Below are 9,593 nucleotides of genomic sequence, written 5' to 3'. Positions count from 1 at the left end.
CTCTAATATACAGTGATCTCTGCAAACATCTCCACATCTGCAGCATACACAATTTCTCAATGATATCTGAGCTGCAGGACTGATTTTGTACCACTAGATGGTGCCATTAGACAATTTACATTCCTCTTCGACTATGGCCCAGCTTCAACATCAGGCTACAATAATTACCACAGAGATGTATTGACACAAATGTGACAAAGGGCATGCTGTGGCTAGCTACATAGAAAATGTAATTTTTATCCAGCGTTTGATGTCAACAAACCAAAGCTGTGGCCTGACCTGAACCTGAGTCTTTTATCTCAAATCGCTGTCATCATCATCTTTACTGCCATCACTGTTATCATTAACATCATGTTATGAAGAGTCCAATAAACTGTGAGCTGCCCTCCTGTTTTCAAAGCCTTTGAACTCCCTCTGTTTCACCTGAAGTGGTCGTTGTCCTTTGGATTATCCATTTTCACCTTCCTCCTAATAATACTAGTAATGTCATCATCATCTGGTTTTGCTACATTTGGCATTTACTCTTTATCTCACCTTCTCATCTTATCTTAGAGCAAGAGCCAAACTACTGACAATGCATTACATACTGATAATTATCATTTACTGTTAATAAAATGTATTGAATTTGATTTACTTGTTTTTTCTTTTAAAGGTGCAGTGTGTAGAATTCAGTTGCATCTAGCAGAACGGAATGGGGAAAAATGGAATATAATATTCATAAGTATGTTTTAATCCTCGGTCCTCATCCTCGGAGCCAAACTTTATTTGTCCGTTTAATTTGCGTTTGTTGCTGAAATACAATTAGTAGTCTGCACAGGGTGTCTTATTTTGAAAATTTGCCCCGATGATCTATGCTGTTTCTGTGCCTGACTTTCTGCATTTCGAAGCAGCTTTTGTCGAAAGTAGACTAGGCACGTATATTTAGCGCAGCAGAGCAGAGAGGCGCTTTTGAGCCGCTTCTGAAAGGCGCCACGTCATACCCGCTGGGATCACAAGCTTTGGCTGCAAACAGCTCCAACAGCCGCTTCAGAGACGGAATGTGCCCGGTGGGATCAAGCTGTATGATAAATAAGGAGTTTTTGGAACTATGAATCATGTAACGCTACTCTAGTGGCATCCCACAATAAAAACATAGAAGTGGAAATGAGCGTAATAGGTCCCCTTTAAGTTTCATCTCAACAGTATAAGACACCTTTGGGAGCAATAAAACCACATTCCGTAACACACATGCACAGAAAAACACAACATTCACACACACGCATACTACTCTTCTTTCCAAAATGAGATATTCAATATAAAAAGTGACTAAATCTATCAAAAGTGTTCTTCTTTTTCTTTGTAAATTTTTTTTTTTTTGAGTCAGAGGAGAATGTGTGAGGAGAATCTAAAGCTCTGACCCTCTCTGAGCAGCAGCATCATAAAATCTGAAGTTGCTCCATAAAACATGATTAATGGTCAACAGTATTTGTTTGTGTTTAAACATCTGCTGAAGAGTCTGAGACTTTCTACAATGTGAACCAAAGATAAAGAAGGGTGGAGGAATGAGAGGAAGTAAACGGAGGGTGAGGGATGAGAAAGGAAAGGAGGGTGGAATGAATAAAGGTGGGAAGAAGTATGTAGAGTATGGGCAATACATATATCCATGCATGTTTCCAGACACAGAAACACAAATCCATTCATCTGTCTGGTAGACATAGATGTGATTTTATGGGTTCAAAAGCAGAATGTATTTGACTGATGCTGCTGACAGTATTTGCATCTACACAAGTACATGAGTTACATTTGGATGGTTGGGTCGGACACAAAATGTAAAAATACTCCAACTAAAGGAAAGGTTCACAATTTTCAAGTCTGTCTTAAACCAACAGTCAGGAGCCCAAATGAATATTAAAACCTGTTTTTCTTGCTGTAATCATTCCTCCTGTTCATACTGACCATTAGAAGATCCCTTCATAATGCACTAACAAGTGATGGAGGACAACATTCTCATTTCCTGCAAAAAGATGTATTTAAAGCTAACAGGAGGATTCAGTCTTTCAAATGAGTTAAATCAAGTAGATACCTTCCAAAGTTACATACTCAATTCTTTCTTTGAGTTAACGTCCTTCCACTGCAGCTCAACAAGGAAACACAAACACAGAGAGGGAACTTTTCTGTATACAAAAAGACTGTAACTTTATCCACTTGGTATGACTAACTCAGACTGCTGAAGGCATGAGCTTCATGTCAATCAGGAGAGATCAGAGAATGAGGCAACACAAGTTTTGTGTAGTTTATTATACAGATTATATTGGTGATCAGGTATTGTCAAAAGTTCTTGGTGCTTGCACTCTGTAGGGAGATTTTGAATTGAAGGACTTCCGTCCTGAGCAGCAAGATAGATCCCCCCATGGAGTCCAGATACTAGTGGTGGTGGCTGTGATATGATGAATCTGTGAAGACTGGGTGGTGATGGAGAGGTGATGGGTTGTGCAAAACAGCATCAAGAAAGCACTAAAGCAGAGAGGGAGAAAACATATTTAAAAAGACAACTGTAATATGATGCTATTGGTGCTATTGGTAAGATGTGACCGGTTGATGTGAACAGCTGACGTCTTAATTGAAATGACAGCAGGGAAATTATGAGCTGTGAGACGGATCAGAATATTTTAGCTGAGCTTAAACTTTTGAATACATTTTTTGTATAAAGCAAAGAGTGTGGATTATGTTTTCCATCACTTACACTGAAAGCACATCAGGAAGGGAACTTGTATTACCAAGAGGGAAAATCTCTCATGCACATTTGGGCAACTGGCTGTTGTTTTAAGACAGATTTGAACAATTGTGAACCTATCATTTTAATGTTGCTGCAAAGTGGAGCTACCTTTAAAACTGCACTAATTCATATTTTTTAGATGAAGAATTGATCAAATGAGTAATATGATAGGAGTCTCTTGTAGTGACATACCCACAGACAATGATCACTGACCCAGTAGTTCAGTTTCTCTGGAGCTTTTTAGCTCTTTAGCTCATTATTGTGCTTTCAGCTCTCATCAGCATTGTTTCCTGCAGCAGCAGTCAGCTTGGCAGGCTGAACAATCTCAAAGCTGTTTTATTTACATGTGGGGCATTTGATTGAGATAAATTATCCAACTTTAAGTGGCATCCTCTGACATTCATTTATTTGACAGTTAGGTAGTTGCGGTGTAAATCGCCTGGGGAAAATGCAAATATAATCATCAGCAGAAGGAACCTCAAACAAACAGTTTATACACTTAAAACATTGTTTGTATCATCTGATGTATATTACGTGACAGAAATCTGTGCTTGTAGGTCCACAGGGACTTTCCTCTGTCTGTGGGTGTATATGCAAGTGTGTGTGTGCAGTCATAATAAAATAGGCATGGCTCCTCTCACTCTGGACTAACTGATGGACTGGCGGTCTACAGAGTCGAAATGTGCTTAACAAAAGAAATTCATAGACAATTGAAAGTCGTGGCTATGAAATGGAAAGTGTTTGGACCATTTGCTCAACATACATTCTTACTGAAAAGCACTTGGGTTGGCATTGTGTCTTCTATCGACAGCTGGCAATCATCATGTTCTTGAATGCTGCAGTGCAAAAAAACTCAATTTTCACTGTGCCATGACCCCTCAAACAAACACTACCAAAAAAAAAACAGTGCTTGTTCACCACAGGAGCATGTTTACATGCACACTTTTATCCCAGTATTGAATTTGGTCATATTTGGGTTATAATGTCAGTATTCTCTCTGTTATTTCTGCAGGTATGGTATGGTATGGTATGGTATGGTATGGTATGGTATGGTATGGTATGGTATGGTATGGTATGGTATGATATGGTATGGTATGGTATGGTATGGTATGGTATGGTATGGTATGGTATGGTATGGTATGGTATGGTATGGTATGAATGGCCATGTTTGCCACAGATACAGTAATACAGATTTTAGAAACAGGAACATGATGTTTATGTGTCCAAACAAATACCCATGATTCTCCAGAAACCTGTCAAGAACAACAAATTCAGTTATGGGACATGTTTGCAATAGCCACACACTCATTACCAACTTCCCCTTGGCTTGTTGTGCTTCAAAAGAAATTGCTTTAACTCCTCACTTATTGCAATCTCACTCACTCCATCTGTATCTCTATCATCTGTCTACCTGTGTGACTGACAGTCACTATCAGTAATGTCAGTGTGAAATAAAAGAATGACAGAACTGACCATGTTACATACTTAATGGTGATAAAGGTAGTGCTGAATCCAATAGAATTCCAAATATTGAGCTGTTTCAGGATAGTGTTTCAGCAGGATCTGGCTCAAATAAAGTTCTAGTGCTTGTACTGTGAATATATCAGATTTCCCCTGCAAATAACTTGGAACTTGTTTTTCTATTGGGAATTTTGTGGTTGGAAACTTCTCAAAAGCCCATGTTTAAAAATGTCAGGATCAGGAAGTTGGAACCAGCCCGGTAGCTCTTGAACCATGAGTAACCCTAACCCTAACTCTAACCCTAACCAATTAGTAAAAAAGTGATCTTAGCTGATGATCTAGTGATGGAGAAGCTCAGGGTCCCACAAGTCAGCGTTTACCCTCAGCACTGTAACATGAAGAAAACCTGTTGGGAAGGACATTACTCTTCACTTTTCTTCTCTGATGACTCATGTGTTCATATAATGTAATGTATGTGTATGAATTCACATGCACATCGCCATGTACTGTAAATACACGTACAAATGATTCTAAGTATGATTTATTTTAAAATGTTCTGTTATTAATTAAAGCCACTAGAGTATGTGTGCATTTGGCTCCCCTCAGTGGTAGAATGAGATAAGACAGCAACACATACTGCCTGAAGCCTACTTCGCAACCAGTGGGACGTACCCCACCAGCCCCAATCTCAAAATCCAAGATGGTAGCCCCATGTATCAACAATGTGAATGTTGTAGTAACATCCTGTTTATTAGTAGTTTCTTTGTCTTATTGGTGTTTCATTAAACACACAGTACTGTCCAACTTCTGACATGTTGCTGCTGTGTTTGCGTGTGCAAAATACAGCAAAATGTGTTTTTTATCAATTAGTATTACTATCAAGTCAGAAGTTTATATACACTAAGATTACTATGCCTTTAAACAATTTGAGAAAGCCCAGATGATGACGTCATGGCTTTGGAAGATTCTGATTAATTGACAACACCTGTGGATGTATTTTAAGGCACACCTCAAACACACTGCTTCCTGTACATGTGACATCCTGGTAATAACAAAAAGAAATCAGCCAAGATATCAGGAAGAGAATTGTGGACTTCTACAAGTCTGGTTCATCCTTGGGTAAAATTTCCAGATGCCTGAAGGTGCCACGTTCATCTGTTCAAACAATTATACGCAATTAAACACCATGGGAATGTCCAGCCATCATACCGCTCAGGAAGAAGACGAGTTCTGTGTCCCATCATCCACAGTGAAAGGAGTCCTGTACCGACATGGGCTGAAAGGCCACTCAGTGAGGAAGAAGCCATTGCTCCAAAAGAAACATTTACAGTTTGCAAATGCAAACAGGGACAAAGACCTTAATTTTTGGAGACATGTCCTGTGGTCTGATGAAACTAAAATTGAACTGTTTGGCAATAATTACATTTACAGGAAAAAGGGGGAAGCTTGCAAGCCTGAGAACATCATCCCAACTGTGAAGTACGGGGGTGGCAAATCATCTTTTGCTGCAGGAGGGACTGGTGCACTTCACAAAATAGATGGCATCATGAGGAAAGAACATTATGTAGAAATATTGAAGCAACATCTCAAGACTTTAACAAGAAGTTAAAGCTTGGGTGCAAATGGGTTTTCCAAATGGACAATGACCCTAAGCATACGGCCAAATTAGTTACAAAGTGGTTTAAGGACAACAAAGTCAATGTTTTGGAGTGGCCATCACAAAGCCCTGATCTCAATTCTATAAAAAATGTGTGGGCAGAGCTGAAAAGGCGTGTGCGAGCAAGACGGCCTACAAACCTGACTCATTTACACCAGTTCTGTCAGGAGGAAATGGGCCAAAATTCCAGCAAACTATTGTGAGAAGCTTGTGGAAGGATACCCAAAACGTTTGACCCAAGGCAATGCTACCAAATACTAATGAAATGTATGTAAACTTCTGACTTTGAAGAAAGTAATAAAAAATGGTTTAAAAAATTCTCTCTCTCATTATTCTGGCATTAAGTAAATATAAATAATGTTGGTAATCCTAACTGACTAAAAACAGGAAAAGTTTCATCTGATATAATGTCAGACAGTGAGAAAAAAAGGTTATGTGTCTTTTTATACAGTGTATGTAAACTTCTGGTTTCAGCTGTAGCTTATGTGGGAGAATACAATACACTCAAAAATCAAAGGCTTGAACTTTTCAGTATGCATAACTTGTGAGAATTGAGGATGCACGTATTTTGACACTTTTCCAGTCTGAACCTCCTTATACACAAAAACACAAAACCTGCTTAGAACTGTAACTTCTGAACTGTAACTTTTTATTCTCCTGTTCTTAACTGTCTTATTCTATTTTAGCATTATTTTATTTTCAATGTAACACATCTAATCATATTTAAATGTCTCTATTTTGCCACGTGTTGCTTTTAAATTCTGTCTTAATGCTTGTTATGTTTTATGTAAAGCACTTTGAATTGCCTTGTTGCTGAAATGTGATATACAAATACATTTGCCTGGCCTTGCCTTGATTTATAGTATGGACTTGGACACAATTAAGGATTCAGCTGTAATCTCTGCTAACTGAGTGTACCTTGATTATTTTTTATGACAGGTGTTCTTTTTGACAATGACTGATAAGAAGATAGTTTAATCTTTTTTACAGATATTCTGCAATCTGTATACATTTGCATGTTAAATTCTGATACCAGTCCAGTACAGGAGCTAGAGTTCCTCACTTACTTTAAACTAGAGGAGAGTGGAGGGAACATACTGTATGTGTATGGGGAACTACCACAGCGGCAAAGTGAGTCCCATTCAGAACAAGGCTGGGTACAGAGAGAGAGAGACAAAGAGAGAGAAGATCAGAGGAAAAAGATGAAACTGTTTTTCACCACTACCCCACTCACTTCACACACACACATACACACACACACACACACACACACGCACGCACACACTCACACACACACACACACACACACAAACACACACCATTAAAGTGAGCTGATAAATTGGTCCACTTTCACCGGTGTGCTGTTTGTGGTGGAATGATCCGTCATTTAGTAGAGATGACCTGATGTTATCAGAGAGAGAGAGAAAACATAGATGAAGAGATGAATGAGACCATAACAAATCCATAGCCAATATTTCCACATCACTGAGTCTGGCTGTTGCCATTTCAACAGTAAACACACATACATGGCAGCAGTGTGTGTGTGTGTGTGTGTGTGTGTGTGTGTGTGTGTGTGTGTGTGTGTGTGTGTGTGTGTGTGTGTGTGTGTGTGTGTGTGTGTGTGTGGGTGAACAGAGCATGAGAGTTGCTTTAAACAAACCGCTGAAGGAAATTCCCTCCACATTGTAGAACATCAAAAATGAGCATGCATCATCATTAATATATTGCAACACTGTTCTGTGTATCTTTTTTTTAAAAAACATTTTAAATATCAAGAGTTTCATCAGTGTAATGTTTTTGGATTAAGGCCAAGGGGAATTCTGCTGTCTTTAACAGTTAATATTGGCACTAAACACCTGAGGCTGATGGGAATGTCATCAGTTTTGCAGGTATTTGGTCATAAGCCAAAGTGAGCTTATAAAATGGATTGACCTGATGATGATGAACTATTACAATTCAGTCTGTCTCAAATGTTAAGACATTTCACTCTGAACCACAGACGTCCATAAGCTCAACAACCAGCAGACCCCCAAATTTTAGAAAGGTTAATCTTCTATGAAATATGAATGTCTTTAATAAATGTTTGTGCCATTCCATCTAGTAGATGTTGAGATATTTCACTTGATAATTGAAAACTTTGACTGGACGGCAGCAAATGATAGAAATCAGATATCATAAGTCATTAGGATTCACTGAACCCACTAACCCACCACCGACTGACTGTTTTCCCTACAGCACCACAGCTTGTGTGACTAATAATAAACTATTTAAGACAAAAAAAGTATTTCAAGAGGAAAATAGGACTTTTTGTATAAACGTATATGCATTCTGTGCAGTCTGGTGGAATTAAATAGCTCTATTGCAGATGGATACATTGTAACTACATATGGATACATACAGTATTTTGTTTAGTTTCACCCTCAGACAGACAGGTCTTCACTTTAGGTCAAGCATGAACTGCTGAAAACTAGATTGAAACTTTGGGCATTTCTACCAAGATGGGACGACTCAAGATTCAGTAATAATGCAGTATCAGAATCTAGAGTCAGAGGACTCAAATGCACACATCAGCAACTTGAGGAGAGATTCAAAAATGCTTTAATAGCAATGGTCAGAAACACAGAGCAGAGGTATCACCGGGGCGAGGCAGAGGCAAAAATCAGAATCAGCATCAGGCAGGGTCAAAACACGAGGAAACATGAGAAGAACAAAAATGCTGGAACACTCATTACAGGTAGATAAGATGATCTGACAAAGGGGAATGGGGAAACATAGTTACACAGACACAGGGGAGACAATGAGACACAGATGCAACACATTAGGTAATCACACAAGCGTGAAACACTGGAAGACAGGAAGTGAAGTGATCTGAAACAAGACAAAAAGGTGAGTATAACAAAATAAAACAGGAAATAATGTAAACTGAAAAGTAAAGATAAGACATGGCATGCAGATGTTGTCCACGTGACTTAAATTTACACTTTACTTTAAAATTGCGGGCGTGCAGGTGGTCGTGTGGTTAGTGCACATGCCATATACGCAGCCGACCACAGTTTGAATCCCAGCCGGAGGTCCTTTGCTGCATGTCACCCCCTCCTCTCTCTCCTGTTTCCTGTCTGTCCACTGTTAAATAAAGGCGTCTGTGCCAAAAAAAACAAAAAAACAATATTCAATAATAAATCATTTAATTATTGGGTCACCTCTGCCACTTTGGTAATTCAGATTTGCTCACTGGCCAAAAACCCTCCACTCCCCTCCCTCTCTATAAATTGCTGAATCTTACAATAGCCTACTAGGTGTAGGCTATTGTGATTTCTGTGATTTCTACTTGGAGTCTTGATTTCTTCTCACAGCAGGTTTAAGATGACTTCAACAATCTATGACACTTTTACTAACTTCCCATAGCATCAAATTGTCTTTCATTGTGTCCCTGCCCTTTTCACACACCCATGTGACCAAAGCAGACATGTCATTGAATAGTCCAAATTTGGAGGATATGTTTAGCAGCATGACTTTCGAAATCTGTGCTCACACACACACACACACTGACAAGAGGGCCTTGTCAATCATCTGTGACCTATGAGCTTGCCTTCATCAGTCAGCTTTCACTTCCTCATTTAGTTGTCTGTATTGCCTCATAACACATACGCACTGCTTCTGTTTATGGCATTTACAAAATATGAAACCTGCAACCTTAACTCCATTTAAGGCAATGTAGCT

This window comes from Scomber scombrus, chromosome 21, assembly GCF_963691925.1.
Source record: "Scomber scombrus chromosome 21, fScoSco1.1, whole genome shotgun sequence".
NCBI classification, from domain to species: Eukaryota; Metazoa; Chordata; class Actinopteri; order Scombriformes; family Scombridae; genus Scomber; species Scomber scombrus.
This window is presented reverse-complemented; position numbering follows the sequence as displayed.